This window comes from Hyla sarda, unplaced genomic scaffold, assembly GCF_029499605.1.
Source record: "Hyla sarda isolate aHylSar1 unplaced genomic scaffold, aHylSar1.hap1 scaffold_219, whole genome shotgun sequence".
NCBI classification, from domain to species: Eukaryota; Metazoa; Chordata; class Amphibia; order Anura; family Hylidae; genus Hyla; species Hyla sarda.
Window position 1 is genome coordinate 144,641 of NW_026608861.1, and position 21,848 is coordinate 166,488.

The window sequence follows — 21,848 nt, forward strand, 5'->3', positions numbered from 1 at the left end:
GGGGGGGGGGTCTCCTGGCTGTTCACACAGGTGTGTCATTGCTGTACATTGACCATGCATTGCTTCTGTGGTATTGCAAAGGCAAAGACAAATGCTTCCAGCCATCCATTGCACTAATGGATTGGTCATCAGCTGGCTGTCTATGTCCCGCATCAATATAGACCAAAGTACAGAGGGTTAGGCTATGCTATTGTGCACCTACCTGATGCATCAGAAGGTGCGAGGCCCTTGCTAAATTCTGTGCACAGACTTTGAGATCTATACTTTAGACTGTATCTAAACCTGCTCCAACATGGACTGACATTCTGGCCTACTTTCAGCCGATGCGACTTGTCTGTCGCTGAACAGTCGCTTTTTATGTATTCAGCACCTATGTATAATGTTGTAAAAATGCTCTAGAAGCTAAAGTCGCAGAAATGTCACACATATTTGGCCTGCAACTTTCTGTGCGACAAATTCAGACAGGAAAAATCAGTATAAATCCTTAGAAAATTATCCCCCAGTGTCTCCATCTGCTGGCGGTATTGAATAAGCATTGCTGCACTGATGGGGTATGCATTAGACGAAAAAAAAGAAGAAAAAGAAGAATAATACGCCCAGAAAAGAGGCGAAAAGGAGAAAAACGTAAAAAAACGTGAAAAAAAAGTAAGAGGAAGAGAAGGGAAAAAAAGGTGGAAATGGGTTTAAAAGTGATTTCGGCGGAGAAATATATATATATATATATATATATATATATATATATATATATATATACGCGCACACACACACATATATATAAACGTATTCTCCGTTGAGATATTGCAGCCGCTGCTGTGTCCAGGCCCAGGAGCCTTAGCACTGTGCTGTGATGTCACTCAATACCACTGACATCACTAGGTGTAAACAACATCTCTCCTTTGCTGTGTATGTGACTATGGAGCTGTTTGGTGATGTCGTCTATTATGGCCTTCATAGAAGCAACAGGAGATTGTTGCATCCATCTAGAACCCTCAGAACTACAGTGCTATGATGTCACTCACTTCCACAGGCCTTGCAGAGTGTAAACAACAACAACCCAGCTTTGTTGTGTATGTAACCATAGGGATTTGTGATGTCACCTAGAACCTTCACAGCAGCGACAGCTTTATGAGGAGCATCAGCACTGCTCTGCCTGAGCAGAACCATCACCGCCATAGGTTGTCAAATAACCCGGGTTTAACCCACACAGGTAAGTCCAATGGGGTGCAGGCATGTCCTCTATGCTTACAGCTTCCCGTGGGTGTTGGTTTGATACCGTTTGGGGACAGCCAAGGAGGCATCTGCAGGCAACAAAGGTAGGTGTGTGCTTGTGTGTGTGTTTCCTATGCAGATCCTAAGCCCAGTGTCACATGCAAGTAGGAGGAGTAAGAAGGGTTCCTGGCAAATCCGGGTTATGGATTGCATTTAAAAAGGCCCCGTGGGAGTGCAATGGGCCCCTGTCTTGCTGCTTAGCAATAATGGTATGGGTTTAGGTTCTGCTGTGTGTACTGGTGGTTGACTGCCCCCCAGCCCAGAGTGTGCATGGAAAATTGTCTGGCAGCCTCCCTGACAGCAAGCAGTGATAGTGCCCATGAAGGGCACCTTGTTGGGCCCGCCCCTTTCACGGTTATCGCTTCTCGGCCTTTTGGCTAAGATCAAATGTAGTAATACAGGAGATCTGGTCAGAAGGTACTCGGGTACCCCTCTCCTCGGCCTTGTGGGATCGCCCAGGTTTATTGCCTGGGCTTCACCCACTTGTTGCTATTGGGGAGAGGGCCTAGTCCCAGGGTAACGAGTGGCGATCGCCTCTCAAGACCTTCGGGTGGAGAGAGGTTAGAACCATGGATGATGATCCGGATCCAGGTTCTGTGCCGGCATACGCAAGGATCAAAAACACCGTGAGAGTCATTCTCACGGATGATACCAAAAGGGCGGACGATTTGAAATTCGTAGTAGAGGACGTGCTCGGAGGAGTTTTCGGAATACAGAAGGGCGAGATATTGGCAATCCAGGACTACCCGAAGCGTAAAATTTTTGATGTGACGTTCACACAAAATGGCATCCACAGAGATTTTGTTACCAGAGCTGCTGCGAGTAAAGACAAAAAGCTTCAGGGTGTCCGGATTATTGAGCACGTTCTAGACGATATTAAGCTGGTGGTAGTAAAGATGTATTCCCCTTTCGCCAACCTACACGATGTTGAGTTGTTTTTACAAGTCTATTTTAGTAAGGTTGAGTGCAGAGGAAAAATCATGAACAGCTGTGGCATCTGGACATCTAAGTGGAGATTTCAGGTTACATGCAAAAAAGATGACAGATTGCCAGGGGGAATACAACTACCACCAGCTCGTTTTAAAATAAATAATATGTGTGGCGACCTCTTTTATGCGGGGATGCCAAGCTACTGCAGGAAGTGTCACAGATATGGACACACAAAAGAAAACTGTGAAAGTACATGCAAAAAATGTGGTAGCACACAGCACGAGACAGAGAAATGCACAAGAGGAGGGAGGTGCAATTTCTGTCAACAATTCGGTCACCTTTTCTCCTCTTGTCCCCACAGACATAGGACGGAGCAGCAGTGGCAACCCTGGAGGCAGCAAGGACAGAAACCGGGACACCAGCCGAGGCAAGCAGAGCCAGTGATTACCCCCCCACAAGAGGTAAGCGGTGAGATGGAGAAGGAGAAAGACCCCCCTCAGGCAAAAGGAGGGGACCCTAAAGAGCAGAGGATGGCCAAAAAACGTGCAAGTGGTGAAAAAACTGGCCCCCAGGAGCATGCTGGGTTAAGAGAGGAGCGGACGGCGGCCGAATCCGCTCCTCAGCAACCTCTGGCTCAGGGTCCCCCTGAGAGCGATGATCCAGGTGGAGAGGTGAAGGTTAAAAGGCGGAGGGGCTCCAGAAGACTCTATTCGGAGGCGGTCCAGGGGGAGCCGATGGAAGTACCTGCGGATGCAGGGAACCCAAGTGACGTTCCTCCACAGGTCCCCATAGGGGATACCCCCCCTCCTCCCTGCCAGGAGGAGGTTTCAGGGGTGACCGTCTCTGAGGTACCAGAGACGGAACTAAGTGAACACCCGACCCCTATGGAGGGGCAAGAGGTGGAAGAACCCAATGAGTCTGGAGCCCTGATTGCCAGGATGCCCGAGAACAACTATGCCTCAATCATGATGGAGGAGGGGGGTCGGCTGAGTGATGGTGCCTCCTCTCCTGCTTCCTCTATGCGTACAGTTGAGTCAGATTTTGGGGGGTATGAGGCTTCGGAGGGGGAATCAGAGGTGTAAGACGTTTTCTTGTACATTCCCATGGCTGAGTTGTCCGGTCTGTCCTTGAACGTGAGAAGTGTGAGCGCCAGAGTAAGAAGGGTTGCCCTATTTAATTACTTGTCGGTTTTTGCTGCTTCCGTCCTTTTCCTGCAGGAATGTGGCATCCCGCACAGATTAAATTATAAAGAATATGAAGATGATTGGGTGCACGGTCCATCAGTCTGGTCTGGATCAAATGAGTCCAGATCAGCAGGGGTCGCCATACTTTTTAAAGGGAACGTTTTAATTGAGAGTTTTAACGAAATTTTACCAGGCAGAATTTTATTGGTCAGCGCTTTTATTAATGGTATTAAATGGCAGTTTTTAAATTTTTATGGTTCTCCTGATAAGAATGAAAGAATAAAAATGTTGGAGATTTTACCCCTTTTTATTAACAATTCTAGTCCTCTTGTTTTATCAGGTGATTTTAATTGTATTTTAAGGGGAGAACGCCGTTTTTCGAACGCAGTGAGTAGGAACTATGATAAGACGTCTTTTATGTTAAAAAACTTGATTTTAGATTTTAATCTCACTGATGTTTTTAAAAAATGTAATTTTAACGTACCAGAGGAAGACGGTGTTACCTGGAGCAATGCAAGCTGTAGCTCCAGGATAGATTTTATTTTTTGTTCTTATCAAGTACTGCCTTTTAACTGTGATCTTTTTACCAATGTTTTTTCTGACCATAAATTATTGTATTTTAAAGTTAAAAGTGATTTTAAAAGGAGAACTGGTAGGAATGCCTGGAAGTTAAACGTGTCCCTTTTTGAAGATCCGCAGGTTTTATCAGATTTTATCACCTTTTACAAGGAATGCAGACGAGTAAAAGACCCCAACACTCCCACCAGTATCTGGTGGGAAAAAATGAAACTAAAAATAAAAGAATTTTTTATCCGTGTTGGGGTTAGGAAAGCTAAAGAAAAACGTGAATTTTATAATATCCTAAATACTCGTCTGCAAACCCTGTACAAATTCAGAGCACATGGGATGGAGGTGGAGAAGGAGGTACATGATCTTAAAAAAGAAATAACTAAGTGCCTGGAGCAGAAAGGAAAAGAAATTATCTTTAGGTCTCGAATACAGCATCTTGAGGAAAACGAGACCTGCTCCAGGTATTTTTTTAAGAAAATACATGAAAATAGAAGGTTAATAGAAAACATTGAAGGAGTGAATGATGTACAGGGTATTTTAAAAAAGGTGCAAGAGTTTTATGCGGATCTTTTTAATGTAAAACACATTGATGAATGTTTTATGAATGACTCGTTAAAGAAGATCACCAATTTTTTAGATCCTGTCTCACAGTCTTTTTTATTGCAGAATATTTCAGAGCAGGAGATTTTAGAGACCGTCAAGAGTTTTAAAACAGGTAAAGTGCCTGGGCCGGATGGTATACCCATTGAATTTTATGTTACTTTTTATGGTATTTTAAAAGAAGATTTGTTCTCCCTTTTTACGGAAGTCTTTAAGTCTAAAATCCTCCCAGGCTCATGGAAGAAGGGTGATGTCTCCCTGCTATTCAAAAAGGGAGACCGGTCGGAACTCAAAAACTGGAGACCAATCACCCTTCTGAACTGCGACTATAAAATAATGGCGAAACTGTGTGCTAACCGCTTAAAGAACGTAATCCATAAAATAATTCATACAAACCAAGTCTGTGGGGTGCCTGGGAGGAGTTTATGGGAGAACCTAAACCTTTTAAAGGATGTAATTAGCGACACCAAATTAAGAAAAGGAAAGCTGGCGGTTTTATCCATAGATTTTGAAAAAGCTTTCGACAGGGTGTCACATTTTTATCTTTTTAAGGTTTTAGAGAAAATGGGTATACCTGATGGCTTTTTATTGTCTCTTAGAGCTTTTTATGATAACTGTACTAGTAAAATTTTAGTAAATGGTTTTAAGACACAGGGCGTGATTTTAAATTCCGGAGTGAAGCAGGGGTGTCCCTTGTCCCCACTACTCTTCATTTGCGCAATAGAGCCTCTTTTATGTACAATACGAAAGGATAAGCAGATCCATGGAGTCCCCCTGCCAGGAGGAGGGGGACTAGAGGCGAAGGTAGTGGGGTACATGGACGATGTTGCGGTGTTTTGCAGGGACACCCCATCGCTTCAGAAGACGCTAAAACAGATTCAATATTTTAATTGTGCCTCCGGTTTTAAAGTCAATTTTAACAAAAGTAACATTTTAAACATAGGCGGAATGCCTTTGTATGATGTGCCCGTCCCTGTGTCTGAGTCGGTGCAGATTTTAGGTGTCTCCTTTGACGAGTCTAATAATGGTTTTAATAGCTGGGACTTGGTGGCTCAAAAAATAAGCAAGAAAATATGTATGTGGAACATGCGAGAACTTACAATGGAAGGGAAGGTTTTAATTACAAAAATGGTGCTTTTACCTATTTTATTGTATTTAAGTCTGGTTTTCCCACCCCCCGAAATGGTTCTAAAGAAAATAACAAAAGCTTGTTTTACTTTCTTTTGGAGTTCTAAGAGCGAAAAATTAAAGAGACAAATTGTGATAAAACCGAACTCCAGGGGCGGTAAGGATTTTCCAGATTTTAAAGCTTTCCTTTTAATAAAGTTTTTTAGCATGTGTTTTACTACTGTTTTTAAAGATAGCTACTGGTCTTATTTTGTTCGTTTTAATACTGGTTATTTTATGCGGAGGAACGGCTGGTTTTCTACAGTTTTAAGTTGCCCTTATTCTTTGAATTTACCCCCTCAATACATGATTTTAGGAAAAATTTTAAACTTATATAATTTTAAAGGTAAAAGTGTTCAGGATCTGTGCAATAGCAAAAAACTACTAAAGGAAATAAAAGAAACCAGTACCGTGACTCCCATCAAAAATTTTAACGAACAGAAGTATATACAGATTTGGAAGATGTTGAGTATTAATTATCTTTTTAATTCACAGAAGGACCTGGCCTGGAGCTGCGCACACGAGTGTCTTCCATGCCGGGCATTCCAGCACCGAAGAGGATTATCCAACTCTGCAACCTGCCCGAGGGAGGGATGCCGACAAGAGGAGACCGTGCACCATCTAATATGGACTTGTTTTTACTCGCAGAAAATATGGACAAAGATACTCCCTCTGGTAAAAAGGATAACTGGACTAAAAGACTTAAATATTGCAGTGGTTTTTTATGGTTGCCTGGAATGCCCAACACGGACTCAAGAGACTATTGCATGGAAGATCATAAACTGTGTGAAGGCAGCTCTGTGGAAGGCCAGGAATATTTTATTGTTCAAGCATGAGGTTTTATCTGTGAAGGACATTTTATCTATCTGTTTTTATGAAATGTACCAGTACTATCTTTTAGACAAGAAGAGATTTCCGCTTTTATCTAGAAAATGGTTTTTAAAAGAATGGAATTCTATCTTGTAAAGCCACCAAGTGCCCATTTTATGTTTTAATATCTTGTAAATATGTTATTTATATGTAACTGTATTTATTGACATATTTAGACAACTTTGTTAACATTATTTAATTTTTAATAAAGTTGCCCCCGTAAGGGTAGTCAAGTTAAAAAAAAAAAAAAAAAATCTGTTCTTATCAGTTTAATATCTGATACGTCCCCTATCTGGGGACCATATATTAAATGGATTTTTGAGAACGGGGGCCGATTTCGAAGCTTGCTTCCGTCGCCCTATGCATTGACCCGATATGGCAGTATCTTCGGGTACAGTGCACCACCCCCTTACAGGGTTAACAAGAAAGATTCCTACTTTCATTGCTACCTGCTTGCTGGCTAGCCAGCTAGCCAGCCCTGTGGGCCTTGCTGCTGCTGCAGCCAAAAAACAAAAGGTGGTGCTGCTGCTGCTTCTGCTGCTTCTGCTTCTGCTTGTGTCTGGCCGCTGTTGGAGCGTCCAGGCACAGGACTTCTGCTGCTGCTGACTAAATGGCCTCCTTAATTGGATCATTTGAGTATCCAGCACACCTGTGCAGGTAGGGCATGACATGATAGGCAGCTGCCTTGATAGCGGGTGGGTGCTGAATGTTCCTAATTGACAAAATAAGATTAATGCTTATGAAGAAATATAAAATCTCATCCCTTCCCCAATATCGCGCCACACCCCTACCCCTTAATTCCCTGGTTGAACTTGATGGACATATGTCTTTTTTCGACCGTACTAACTATGTAACTATGTAACATAACATGGGGGGGGGGGGGGTCTCCTGGCTGTTCACACAGGTGTGTCATTGCTGTACATTGACCATGCATTGCTTCTGTGGTATTGCAAAGGCAAAGACAAATGCTTCCAGCCATCCATTGCACTAATGGATTGGTCATCAGCTGGCTGTCTATGTCCCGCATCAATATAGACCAAAGTACAGAGGGTTAGGCTATGCTATTGTGCACCTACCTGATGCATCAGAAGGTGCGAGGCCCTTGCTAAATTCTGTGCACAGACTTTGAGATCTATACTTTAGACTGTATCTAAACCTGCTCCAACATGGACTGACATTCTGGCCTACTTTCAGCCGATGCGACTTGTCTGTCGCTGAACAGTCGCTTTTTATGTATTCAGCACCTATGTATAATGTTGTAAAAATGCTCTAGAAGCTAAAGTCGCAGAAATGTCACACATATTTGGCCTGCAACTTTCTGTGCGACAAATTCAGACAGGAAAAATCAGTATAAATCCTTAGAAAATTATCCCCCAGTGTCTCCATCTGCTGGCGGTATTGAATAAGCATTGCTGCACTGATGGGGTATGCATTAGACGAAAAAAAAGAAGAAAAAGAAGAATAATACGCCCAGAAAAGAGGCGAAAAGGAGAAAAACGTAAAAAAACGTGAAAAAAAAGTAAGAGGAAGAGAAGGGAAAAAAAGGTGGAAATGGGTTTAAAAGTGATTTCGGCGGAGAAATATATATATATATATATATATATATATATATATATATATATATACGCGCACACACACACATATATATAAACGTATTCTCCGTTGAGATATTGCAGCCGCTGCTGTGTCCAGGCCCAGGAGCCTTAGCACTGTGCTGTGATGTCACTCAATACCACTGACATCACTAGGTGTAAACAACATCTCTCCTTTGCTGTGTATGTGACTATGGAGCTGTTTGGTGATGTCGTCTATTATGGCCTTCATAGAAGCAACAGGAGATTGTTGCATCCATCTAGAACCCTCAGAACTACAGTGCTATGATGTCACTCACTTCCACAGGCCTTGCAGAGTGTAAACAACAACAACCCAGCTTTGTTGTGTATGTAACCATAGGGATTTGTGATGTCACCTAGAACCTTCACAGCAGCGACAGCTTTATGAGGAGCATCAGCACTGCTCTGCCTGAGCAGAACCATCACCGCCATAGGTTGTCAAATAACCCGGGTTTAACCCACACAGGTAAGTCCAATGGGGTGCAGGCATGTCCTCTATGCTTACAGCTTCCCGTGGGTGTTGGTTTGATACCGTTTGGGGACAGCCAAGGAGGCATCTGCAGGCAACAAAGGTAGGTGTGTGCTTGTGTGTGTGTTTCCTATGCAGATCCTAAGCCCAGTGTCACATGCACGTAGGAGGAGTAAGAAGGGTTCCTGGCAAATCCGGGTTATGGATTGCATTTAAAAAGGCCCCGTGGGAGTGCAATGGGCCCCTGTCTTGCTGCTTAGCAATAATGGTATGGGTTTAGGTTCTGCTGTGTGTACTGGTGGTTGACTGCCCCCCAGCCCAGAGTGTGCATGGAAAATTGTCTGGCAGCCTCCCTGACAGCAAGCAGTGATAGTGCCCATGAAGGGCACCTTGTTGGGCCCGCCCCTTTCACGGTTATCGCTTCTCGGCCTTTTGGCTAAGATCAAGTGTAGTATCTGTTCTTATCAGTTTAATATCTGATACGTCCCCTATCTGGGGACCATATATTAAATGGATTTTTGAGAACGGGGGCCGATTTCGAAGCTTGCTTCCGTCGCCCTATGCATTGACCCGATATGGCAGTATCTTCGGGTACAGTGCACCACCCCCTTACAGGGTTAAAAAGAAAGATTCCTACTTTCATTGCTACCTGTTTGCTGGCTAGCCAGCTAGCCAGCCCTGTGGGCCTTGCTGCTGCTGCAGCCAAAAAACAAAAGGTGGTGCTGCTGCTGCTTCTGCTGCTTCTGCTTCTGCTTGTGTCTGGCCGCTGTTGGAGCGTCCAGGCACAGGACTTCTGCTGCTGCTGACGACTAAATGGCCTCCTTAATTGGATCATTTGAGTAGCCAGCACACCTGTGCAGGTAGGGCATGACATGATAGGCAGCTGCCTTGATAGCGGGTGGGTGCTGAATGTTCCTAATTGACAAAATAAGATTAATGCTTATGAAGAAATATAAAATCTCATCCCTTCCCCAATATCGCGCCACACCCCTACCCCTTAATTCCCTGGTTGAACTTGATGGACATATGTCTTTTTTCGACCGTACTAACTATGTAACTATGTAACATAACATGGGGGGGGGGGGGGGGGGTCTCCTGGCTGTTCACACAGGTGTGTCATTGCTGTACATTGACCATGCATTGCTTCTGTGGTATTGCAAAGGCAAAGACAAATGCTTCCAGCCATCCATTGCACTAATGGATTGGTCATCAGCTGGCTGTCTATGTCCCGCATCAATATAGACCAAAGTACAGAGGGTTAGGCTATGCTATTGTGCACCTACCTGATGCATCAGAAGGTGCGAGGCCCTTGCTAAATTCTGTGCACAGACTTTGAGATCTATACTTTAGACTGTATCTAAACCTGCTCCAACATGGACTGACATTCTGGCCTACTTTCAGCCGATGCGACTTGTCTGTCGCTGAACAGTCGCTTTTTATGTATTCAGCACCTATGTATAATGTTGTAAAAATGCTCTAGAAGCTAAAGTCGCAGAAATGTCACACATATTTGGCCTGCAACTTTCTGTGCGACAAATTCAGACAGGAAAAATCAGTATAAATCCTTAGAAAATTATCCCCCAGTGTCTCCATCTGCTGGCGGTATTGAATAAGCATTGCTGCACTGATGGGGTATGCATTAGACGAAAAAAAAGAAGAAAAAGAAGAATAATACGCCCAGAAAAGAGGCGAAGAGGAGAAAAACGTAAAAAAACGTGAAAAAAAAGTAAGAGGAAGAGAAGGGAAAAAAAGGTGGAAATGGGGTTAAAAGTGATTTCGGCGGAGAAATATATATATATATATATATATATATATATATACGCGCACACACACACATATATAGAAACGTATTCTCCGTTGAGATATTGCAGCCGCTGCTGTGTCCAGGCCCGGGAGCCTTAGCACTGTGCTGTGATGTCACTCAATACCACTGACATCACTAGGTGTAAACAACATCTCTCCTTTGCTGTGTATGTGACTATGGAGCTGTTTGGTGATGTCGTCTATTATGGCCTTCATAGAAGCAACAGGAGATTGTTGCATCCATCTAGAACCCTCAGAACTACAGTGCTATGATGTCACTCACTTCCACAGGCCTTGCAGAGTGTAAACAACAACAACCCAGCTTTGTTGTGTATGTAACCATAGGGATTTGTGATGTCACCTAGAACCTTCACAGCAGCGACAGCTTTATGAGGAGCATCAGCACTGCTCTGCCTGAGCAGAACCATCACCGCCATAGGTTGTCAAATAACCCGGGTTTAACCCACACAGGTAAGTCCAATGGGGTGCAGGCATGTCCTCTATGCTTACAGCTTCCCGTGGGTGTTGGTTTGATACCGTTTGGGGACAGCCAAGGAGGCATCTGCAGGCAACAAAGGTAGGTGTGTGCTTGTGTGTGTGTTTCCTATGCAGATCCTAAGCCCAGTGTCACATGCAAGTAGGAGGAGTAAGAAGGGTTCCTGGCAAATCCGGGTTATGGATTGCATTTAAAAAGGCCCCGTGGGAGTGCAATGGGCCCCTGTCTTGCTGCTTAGCAATAATGGTATGGGTTTAGGTTCTGCTGTGTGTACTGGTGGTTGACTGCCCCCCAGCCCAGAGTGTGCATGGAAAATTGTCTGGCAGCCTCCCTGACAGCAAGCAGTGATAGTGCCCATGAAGGGCACCTTGTTGGGCCCGCCCCTTTCACGGTTATCGCTTCTCGGCCTTTTGGCTAAGATCAAGTGTAGTATCTGTTCTTATCAGTTTAATATCTGATACGTCCCCTATCTGGGGACCATATATTAAATGGATTTTTGAGAACGGGGGCCGATTTTGAAGCTTGCTTCCGTCGCCCTATGCATTGACCCGATATGGCAGTATCTTCGGGTACAGTGCACCACCCCCTTACAGGGTTAAAAAGAAAGATTCCTACTTTCATTGCTACCTGCTTGCTGGCTAGCCAGCTAGCCAGCCCTGTGGGCCTTGCTGCTGCTGCAGCCAAAAAACAAAAGGTGGTGCTGCTGCTGCTTCTGCTGCTTCTGCTTCTGCTTGTGTCTGGCCGCTGTTGGAGCGTCCAGGCACAGGACTTCTGCTGCTGCTGACTAAATGGCCTCCTTAATTGGATCATTTGAGTATCCAGCACACCTGTGCAGGTAGGGCATGACATGATAGGCAGCTGCCTTGATAGCGGGTGGGTGCTGAATGTTCCTAATTGACAAAATAAGATTAATGCTTATGAAGAAATATAAAATCTCATCCCTTCCCCAATATCGCGCCACACCCCTACCCCTTAATTCCCTGGTTGAACTTGATGGACATATGTCTTTTTTCGACCGTACTAACTATGTAACTATGTAACATAACATGGGGGGGGGGGGGGGGGGGGGTCTCCTGGCTGTTCACACAGGTGTGTCATTGCTGTACATTGACCATGCATTGCTTCTGTGGTATTGCAAAGGCAAAGACAAATGCTTCCAGCCATCCATTGCACTAATGGATTGGTCATCAGCTGGCTGTCTATGTCCCGCATCAATATAGACCAAAGTACAGAGGGTTAGGCTATGCTATTGTGCACCTACCTGATGCATCAGAAGGTGCGAGGCCCTTGCTAAATTCTGTGCACAGACTTTGAGATCTATACTTTAGACTGTATCTAAACCTGCTCCAACATGGACTGACATTCTGGCCTACTTTCAGCCGATGCGACTTGTCTGTCGCTGAACAGTCGCTTTTTATGTATTCAGCACCTATGTATAATGTTGTAAAAATGCTCTAGAAGCTAAAGTCGCAGAAATGTCACACATATTTGGCCTGCAACTTTCTGTGCGACAAATTCAGACAGGAAAAATCAGTATAAATCCTTAGAAAATTATCCCCCAGTGTCTCCATCTGCTGGCGGTATTGAATAAGCATTGCTGCACTGATGGGGTATGCATTAGACGAAAAAAAAGAAGAAAAAGAAGAATAATACGCCCAGAAAAGAGGCGAAAAGGAGAAAAACGTAAAAAAACGTGAAAAAAAAGTAAGAGGAAGAGAAGGGAAAAAAAGGTGGAAATGGGTTTAAAAGTGATTTCGGCGGAGAAATATATATATATATATATATATATATATATATATATATATATATATAGATATATATATATATATATATATATATATACGCGCACACACACACATATATATAAACGTATTCTCCGTTGAGATATTGCAGCCGCTGCTGTGTCCAGGCCCAGGAGCCTTAGCACTGTGCTGTGATGTCACTCAATACCACTGACATCACTAGGTGTAAACAACATCTCTCCTTTGCTGTGTATGTGACTATGGAGCTGTTTGGTGATGTCGTCTATTATGGCCTTCATAGAAGCAACAGGAGATTGTTGCATCCATCTAGAACCCTCAGAACTACAGTGCTATGATGTCACTCACTTCCACAGGCCTTGCAGAGTGTAAACAACAACAACCCAGCTTTGTTGTGTATGTAACCATAGGGATTTGTGATGTCACCTAGAACCTTCACAGCAGCGACAGCTTTATGAGGAGCATCAGCACTGCTCTGCCTGAGCAGAACCATCACCGCCATAGGTTGTCAAATAACCCGGGTTTAACCCACACAGGTAAGTCCAATGGGGTGCAGGCATGTCCTCTATGCTTACAGCTTCCCGTGGGTGTTGGTTTGATACCGTTTGGGGACAGCCAAGGAGGCATCTGCAGGCAACAAAGGTAGGTGTGTGCTTGTGTGTGTGTTTCCTATGCAGATCCTAAGCCCAGTGTCACATGCAAGTAGGAGGAGTAAGAAGGGTTCCTGGCAAATCCGGGTTATGGATTGCATTTAAAAAGGCCCCGTGGGAGTGCAATGGGCCCCTGTCTTGCTGCTTAGCAATAATGGTATGGGTTTAGGTTCTGCTGTGTGTACTGGTGGTTGACTGCCCCCCAGCCCAGAGTGTGCATGGAAAATTGTCTGGCAGCCTCCCTGACAGCAAGCAGTGATAGTGCCCATGAAGGGCACCTTGTTGGGCCCGCCCCTTTCACGGTTATCGCTTCTCGGCCTTTTGGCTAAGATCAAGTGTAGTATCTGTTCTTATCAGTTTAATATCTGATACGTCCCCTATCTGGGGACCATATATTAAATGGATTTTTGAGAACGGGGGCCGATTTCGAAGCTTGCTTCCGTCGCCCTATGCATTGACCCGATATGGCAGTATCTTCGGGTACAGTGCACCACCCCCTTACAGGGTTAAAAAGAAAGATTCCTACTTTCATTGCTACCTGCTTGCTGGCTAGCCAGCTAGCCAGCCCTGTGGGCCTTGCTGCTGCTGCAGCCAAAAAACAAAAGGTGGTGCTGCTGCTGCTGCTTCTGCTTCTGCTTGTGTCTGGCCGCTGTTGGAGCGTCCAGGCACAGGACTTCTGCTGCTGCTGACTAAATGGCCTCCTTAATTGGATCATTTGAGTATCCAGCACACCTGTGCAGGTAGGGCATGACATGATAGGCAGCTGCCTTGATAGCGGGTGGGTGCTGAATGTTCCTAATTGACAAAATAAGATTAATGCTTATGAAGAAATATAAAATCTCATCCCTTCCCCAATATCGCGCCACACCCCTACCCCTTAATTCCCTGGTTGAACTTGATGGACATATGTCTTTTTTCGACCGTACTAACTATGTAACTATGTAACATAACATGGGGGGGGGGGGGGGGTCTCCTGGCTGTTCACACGGGTGTGTCATTGCTGTACATTGACCATGCATTGCTTCTGTGGTATTGCAAAGGCAAAGACAAATGCTTCCAGCCATCCATTGCACTAATGGATTGGTCATCAGCTGGCTGTCTATGTCCCGCATCAATATAGACCAAAGTACAGAGGGTTAGGCTATGCTATTGTGCACCTACCTGATGCATCAGAAGGTGCGAGGCCCTTGCTAAATTCTGTGCACAGACTTTGAGATCTATACTTTAGACTGTATCTAAACCTGCTCCAACATGGACTGACATTCTGGCCTACTTTCAGCCGATGCGACTTGTCTGTCGCTGAACAGTCGCTTTTTATGTATTCAGCACCTATGTATAATGTTGTAAAAATGCTCTAGAAGCTAAAGTCGCAGAAATGTCACACATATTTGGCCTGCAACTTTCTGTTCGACAAATTCAGACAGGAAAAATCAGTATAAATCCTTAGAAAATTATCCCCCAGTGTCTCCATCTGCTGGCGGTATTGAATAAGCATTGCTGCACTGATGGGGTATGCATTAGACGAAAAAAAAGAAGAAAAAGAAGAATAATACGGCCAGAAAAGAGGCGAAAAGGAGAAAAACGTAAAAAAACGTGAAAAAAAAGTAAGAGGAAGAGAAGGGAAAAAAAGGTGGAAATGGGTTTAAAAGTGATTTCGGCGGAGAAATATATATATATATATATATATATATATATATATATATATATATATACGCGCACACACACACATATATATAAACGTATTCTCCGTTGAGATATTGCAGCCGCTGCTGTGTCCAGGCCCAGGAGCCTTAGCACTGTGCTGTGATGTCACTCAATACCACTGACATCACTAGGTGTAAACAACATCTCTCCTTTGCTGTGTATGTGACTATGGAGCTGTTTGGTGATGTCGTCTATTATGGCCTTCATAGAAGCAACAGGAGATTGTTGCATCCATCTAGAACCCTCAGAACTACAGTGCTATGATGTCACTCACTTCCACAGGCCTTGCAGAGTGTAAACAACAACAACCCAGCTTTGTTGTGTATGTAACCATAGGGATTTGTGATGTCACCTAGAACCTTCACAGCAGCGACAGCTTTATGAGGAGCATCAGCACTGCTCTGCCTGAGCAGAACCATCACCGCCATAGGTTGTCAAATAACCCGGGTTTAACCCACACAGGTAAGTCCAATGGGGTGCAGGCATGTCCTCTATGCTTACAGCTTCCCGTGGGTGTTGGTTTGATACCGTTTGGGGACAGCCAAGGAGGCATCTGCAGGCAACAAAGGTAGGTGTGTGCTTGTGTGTGTGTTTCCTATGCAGATCCTAAGCCCAGTGTCACATGCAAGTAGGAGGAGTAAGAAGGGTTCCTGGCAAATCCGGGTTATGGATTGCATTTAAAAAGGCCCCGTGGGAGTGCAATGGGCCCCTGTCTTGCTGCTTAGCAATAATGGTATGGGTTTAGGTTCTGCTGTGTGTACTGGTGGTTGACTGCCCCCCAGCCCAGAGTGTGCATGGAAAATTGTCTGGCAGCCTCCCTGACAGCAAGCAGTGATAGTGCCCATGAAGGGCACCTTGTTGGGCCCGCCCTTTTCACGGTTATCGCTTCTCGGCCTTTTGGCTAAGATCAAGTGTAGTATCTGTTCTTATCAGTTTAATATCTGATACGTCCCCTATCTGGGGACCATATATTAAATGGATTTTTGAGAACGGGGGCCGATTTCGAAGCTTGCTTCCGTCGCCCTATGCATTGACCCGATATGGCAGTATCTTCGGGTACAGTGCACCACCCCCTTACAGGGTTAAAAAGAAAGATTCCTACTTTCATTGCTACCTGCTTGCTGGCTAGCCAGCTAGCCAGCCCTGTGGGCCTTGCTGCTGCTGCAGCCAAAAAACAAAAGGTGGTGCTGCTGCTACTTCTGCTGCTTCTGCTTCTGCTTGTGTCTGGCCGCTGTTGGAGCGTCCAGGCACAGGACTTCTGCTGCTGCTGACTAAATGGCCTCCTTAATTGGATCATTTGAGTAGCCAGCACACCTGTGCAGGTAGGGCATGACATGATAGGCAGCTGCCTTGATAGCGGGTGGGTGCTGAATGTTCCTAATTGACAAAATAAGATTAATGCTTATGAAGAAATATAAAATCTCATCCCTTCCCCAATATCGCGCCACACCCCTACCCCTTAATTCCCTGGTTGAACTTGATGGACATATGTCTTTTTTCGACCGTACTAACTATGTAACTATGTAACATAACATGGGGGGGGGGGGGTCTCCTGGCTGTTCACACAGGTGTGTCATTGCTGTACATTGACCATGCATTGCTTCTGTGGTATTGCAAAGGCAAAGACAAATGCTTCCAGCCATCCATTGCACTAATGGATTGGTCATCAGCTGGCTGTCTATGTCCCGCATCAATATAGACCAAAGTACAGAGGGTTAGGCTATGCTATTGTGCACCTACCTGATGCATCAGAAGGTGCGAGGCCCTTGCTAAATTCTGTGCACAGACTTTGAGATCTATACTTTAGACTGTATCTAAACCTGCTCCAACATGGACTGACATTCTGGCCTACTTTCAGCCGATGCGACTTGTCTGTCGCTGAACAGTCGCTTTTTATGTATTCAGCACCTATGTATAATGTTGTAAAAATGCTCTAGAAGCTAAAGTCGCAGAAATGTCACACATATTTGGCCTGCAACTTTCTGTGCGACAAATTCAGACAGGAAAAATCAGTATAAATCCTTAGAAAATTATCCCCCAGTGTCTCCATCTGCTGGCGGTATTGAATAAGCATTGCTGCACTGATGGGGTATGCATTAGACGAAAAAAAAGAAGAAAAAGAAGAATAATACGCCCAGAAAAGAGGCGAAAAGGAGAAAAACGTAAAAAAACGTGAAAAAAAAGTAAGAGGAAGAGAAGGGAAAAAAAGGTGGAAATGGGTTTAAAAGTGATTTCGGCGGAGATATATATATATATATATATATATATATATATATATACGCGCACACACACACATATATATAAACGTATTCTCCGTTGAGATATTGCAGCCGCTGCTGTGTCCAGGCCCAGGAGCCTTAGCACTGTGCTGTGATGTCACTCAATACCACTGACATCACTAGGTGTAAACAACATCTCTCCTTTGCTGTGTATGTGACTATGGAGCTGTTTGGTGATGTCGTCTATTATGGCCTTCATAGAAGCAACAGGAGATTGTTGCATCCATCTAGAACCCTCAGAACTACAGTGCTATGATGTCACTCACTTCCACAGGCCTTGCAGAGTGTAAACAACAACAACCCAGCTTTGTTGTGTATGTAACCATAGGGATTTGTGATGTCACCTAGAACCTTCACAGCAGCGACAGCTTTATGAGGAGCATCAGCACTGCTCTGCCTGAGCAGAACCATCACCGCCATAGGTTGTCAAATAACCCGGGTTTAACCCACACAGGTAAGTCCAATGGGGTGCAGGCATGTCCTCTATGCTTACAGCTTCCCGTGGGTGTTGGTTTGATACCGTTTGGGGACAGCCAAGGAGGCATCTGCAGGCAACAAAGGTAGGTGTGTGCTTGTGTGTGTGTTTCCTATGCAGATCCTAAGCCCAGTGTCACATGCAAGTAGGAGGAGTAAGAAGGGTTCCTGGCAAATCCGGGTTATGGATTGCATTTAAAAAGGCCCCGTGGGAGTGCAATGGGCCCCTGTCTTGCTGCTTAGCAATAATGGTATGGGTTTAGGTTCTGCTGTGTGTACTGGTGGTTGACTGCCCCCCAGCCCAGAGTGTGCATGGAAAATTGTCTGGCAGCCTCCCTGACAGCAAGCAGTGATAGTGCCCATGAAGGGCACCTTGTTGGGCCCGCCCCTTTCACGGTTATCGCTTCTCGGCCTTTTGGCTAAGATCAAGTGTAGTATCTGTTCTTATCAGTTTAATATCTGATACGTCCCCTATCTGGGGACCATATATTAAATGGATTTTTGAGAACGGGGGCCGATTTCGAAGCTTGCTTCCGTCGCCCTATGCATTGACCCGATATGGCAGTATCTTCGGGTACAGTGCACCACCCCCTTACAGGGTTAAAAAGAAAGATTCCTACTTTCATTGCTACCTGCTTGCTGGCTAGCCAGCTAGCCAGCCCTGTGGGCCTTGCTGCTGCTGCAGCCAAAAAACAAAAGGTGGTGCTGCTGCTGCTTCTGCTGCTTCTGCTTCTGCTTGTGTCTGGCCGCTGTTGGAGCGTCCAGGCACAGGACTTCTGCTGCTGCTGACTAAATGGCCTCCTTAATTGGATCATTTGAGTAGCCAGCACACCTGTGCAGGTAGGGCATGACATGATAGGCAGCTGCCTTGATAGCGGGTGGGTGCTGAATGTTCCTAATTGACAAAATAAGATTAATGCTTATGAAGAAATATAAAATCTCATCCCTTCCCCAATATCGCGCCACACCCCTACCCCTTAATTCCCTGGTTGAACTTGATGGACATATGTCTTTTTTCGACCGTACTAACTATGTAACATAACATGGGGGGGGGGGGGTCTCCTGGCTGTTCACACAGGTGTGTCATTGCTGTACATTGACCATGCATTGCTTCTGTGGTATTGCAAAGGCAAAGACAAATGCTTCCAGCCATCCATTGCACTAATGGATTGGTCATCAGCTGGCTGTCTATGTCCCGCATCAATATAGACCAAAGTACAGAGGGTTAGGCTATGCTATTGTGCACCTACCTGATGCATCAGAAGGTGCGAGGCCCTTGCTAAATTCTGTGCACAGACTTTGAGATCTATACTTTAGACTGTATCTAAACCTGCTCCAACATGGACTGACATTCTGGCCTACTTTCAGCCGATGCGACTTGTCTGTCGCTGAACAGTCGCTTTTTATGTATTCAGCACCTATGTATAATGTTGTAAAAATGCTCTAGAAGCTAAAGTCGCAGAAATGTCACACATATTTGGCCTGCAACTTTCTGTGCGACAAATTCAGACAGGAAAAATCAGTATAAATCCTTAGAAAATTATCCCCCAGTGTCTCCATCTGCTGGCGGTATTGAATAAGCATTGCTGCACTGATGGGGTATGCATTAGACGAAAAAAAAGAAGAAAAAGAAGAATAATACGCCCAGAAAAGAGGCGAAAAGGAGAAAAACGTAAAAAAACGTGAAAAAAAAGTAAGAGGAAGAGAAGGGAAAAAAAGGTGGAAATGGGTTTAAAAGTGATTTCGGCGGAGAAATATATATATATATATATATATATATATATATATATATATACGCGCACACACACACATATATATAAACGTATTCTCCGTTGAGATATTGCAGCCGCTGCTGTGTCCAGGCCCAGGAGCCTTAGCACTGTGCTGTGATGTCACTCAATACCACTGACATCACTAGGTGTAAACAACATCTCTCCTTTGCTGTGTATGTGACTATGGAGCTGTTTGGTGATGTCGTCTATTATGGCCTTCATAGAAGCAACAGGAGATTGTTGCATCCATCTAGAACCCTCAGAACTACAGTGCTATGATGTCACTCACTTCCACAGGCCTTGCAGAGTGTAAACAACAACAACCCAGCTTTGTTGTGTATGTAACCATAGGGATTTGTGATGTCACCTAGAACCTTCACAGCAGCGACAGCTTTATGAGGAGCATCAGCACTGCTCTGCCTGAGCAGAACCATCACCGCCATAGGTTGTCAAATAACCCGGGTTTAACCCACACAGGTAAGTCCAATGGGGTGCAGGCATGTCCTCTATGCTTACAGCTTCCCGTGGGTGTTGGTTTGATACCGTTTGGGGACAGCCAAGGAGGCATCTGCAGGCAACAAAGGTAGGTGTGTGCTTGTGTGTGTGTTTCCTATGCAGATCCTAAGCCCAGTGTCACATGCAAGTAGGAGGAGTAAGAAGGGTTCCTGGAAAATCCGGGTTATGGATTGCATTTAAAAAGGCCCCGTGGGAGTGCAATGGGCCCCTGTCTTGCTGCTTAGCAATAATGGTATGGGTTTAGGTTCTGCTGTGTGTACTGGTGGTTGACTGCCCCCCAGCCCAGAGTGTGCATGGAAAATTGTCTGGCAGCCTCCCTGACAGCAAGCAGTGATAGTGCCCATGAAGGGCACCTTGTTGGGCCCGCCCCTTTCACGGTTATCGCTTCTCGGCCTTTTGGCTAAGATCAAGTGTAGTATCTGTTCTTATCAGTTTAATATCTGATACGTCCCCTATCTGGGGACCATATATTAAATGGATTTTTGAGAACGGGGGCCGATTTCGAAGCTTGCTTCCGTCGCCCTATGCATTGACCCGATATGGCAGTATCTTCGGGTACAGTGCACCACCCCCTTACAGGGTTAAAAAGAAAGATTCCTACTTTCATTGCTACCTGCTTGCTGGCTAGCCAGCTAGCCAGCCCTGTGGGCCTTGCTGCTGCTGCAGCCAAAAAACAAAAGGTGGTGCTGCTGCTGCTTCTGCTGCTTCTGCTTCTGCTTGTGTCTGGCCGCTGTTGGAGCGTCCAGGCACAGGACTTCTGCTGCTGCTGACTAAATGGCCTCCTTAATTGGATCATTTGAGTAGCCAGCACACCTGTGCAGGTAGGGCATGACATGATAGGCAGCTGCCTTGATAGCGGGTGGGTGCTGAATGTTCCTAATTGACAAAATAAGATTAATGCTTATGAAGAAATATAAAATCTCATCCCTTCCCCAATATCGCGCCACACCCCTACCCCTTAATTCCCTGGTTGAACTTGATGGACATATGTCTTTTTTCGACCGTACTAACTATGTAACTATGTAACATAACATGGGGGGGGGGGGGGGGTCTCCTGGCTGTTCACACAGGTGTGTCATTGCTGTACATTGACCATGCATTGCTTCTGTGGTATTGCAAAGGCAAAGACAAATGCTTCCAGCCATCCATTGCACTAATGGATTGGTCATCAGCTGGCTGTCTATGTCCCGCATCAATATAGACCAAAGTACAGAGGGTTAGGCTATGCTATTGTGCACCTACCTGATGCATCAGAAGGTGCGAGGCCCTTGCTAAATTCTGTGCACAGACTTTGAGATCTATACTTTAGACTGTATCTAAACCTGCTCCAACATGGACTGACATTCTGGCCTACTTTCAGCCGATGCGACTTGTCTGTCGCTGAACAGTCGCTTTTTATGTATTCAGCACCTATGTATAATGTTGTAAAAATGCTCTAGAAGCTAAAGTCGCAGAAATGTCACACATATTTGGCCTGCAACTTTCTGTGCGACAAATTCAGACAGGAAAAATCAGTATAAATCCTTAGAAAATTATCCCCCAGTGTCTCCATCTGCTGGCGGTATTGAATAAGCATTGCTGCACTGATGGGGTATGCATTAGACGAAAAAAAAGAAGAAAAAGAAGAATAATACGCCCAGAAAAGAGGCGAAAAGGAGAAAAACGTAAAAAAACGTGAAAAAAAAGTAAGAGGAAGAGAAGGGAAAAAAAGGTGGAAATGGG

The 21,848-nt window shown here is 44.9% G+C and overlaps 6 non-coding genes and 1 pseudogene across 6 annotated transcripts; all 7 read left to right on the forward strand.

The window, feature by feature from the left end:
* The first annotated feature begins 6,785 nt into the window (after positions 1-6,785).
* On the forward strand, positions 6,786-6,997 carry LOC130320195 (U2 spliceosomal RNA; annotated as a pseudogene).
* A 2,091-nt stretch (positions 6,998-9,088) lies between these two features.
* On the forward strand, positions 9,089-9,279 carry LOC130320240 (U2 spliceosomal RNA). The gene has a single exon (XR_008866175.1). It is a non-coding gene; the product is annotated as a U2 spliceosomal RNA (small nuclear RNA).
* A 2,086-nt stretch (positions 9,280-11,365) lies between these two features.
* On the forward strand, positions 11,366-11,556 carry LOC130320248 (U2 spliceosomal RNA). Its single transcript, XR_008866183.1, has one exon. It is a non-coding gene; the product is annotated as a U2 spliceosomal RNA (small nuclear RNA).
* Positions 11,557-13,686: 2,130 nt separating this feature from the next.
* Positions 13,687-13,877, forward strand: LOC130320241 (U2 spliceosomal RNA). The gene has a single exon (XR_008866176.1). It is a non-coding gene; the product is annotated as a U2 spliceosomal RNA (small nuclear RNA).
* Positions 13,878-15,966: 2,089 nt separating this feature from the next.
* Positions 15,967-16,157, forward strand: LOC130320242 (U2 spliceosomal RNA). The gene has a single exon (XR_008866177.1). It is a non-coding gene; the product is annotated as a U2 spliceosomal RNA (small nuclear RNA).
* A 2,080-nt stretch (positions 16,158-18,237) lies between these two features.
* Positions 18,238-18,428, forward strand: LOC130320243 (U2 spliceosomal RNA). Its single transcript, XR_008866178.1, has one exon. It is a non-coding gene; the product is annotated as a U2 spliceosomal RNA (small nuclear RNA).
* Positions 18,429-20,506: 2,078 nt separating this feature from the next.
* On the forward strand, positions 20,507-20,697 carry LOC130320244 (U2 spliceosomal RNA). The gene has a single exon (XR_008866179.1). It is a non-coding gene; the product is annotated as a U2 spliceosomal RNA (small nuclear RNA).
* Positions 20,698-21,848: the final 1,151 nt, after the last annotated feature.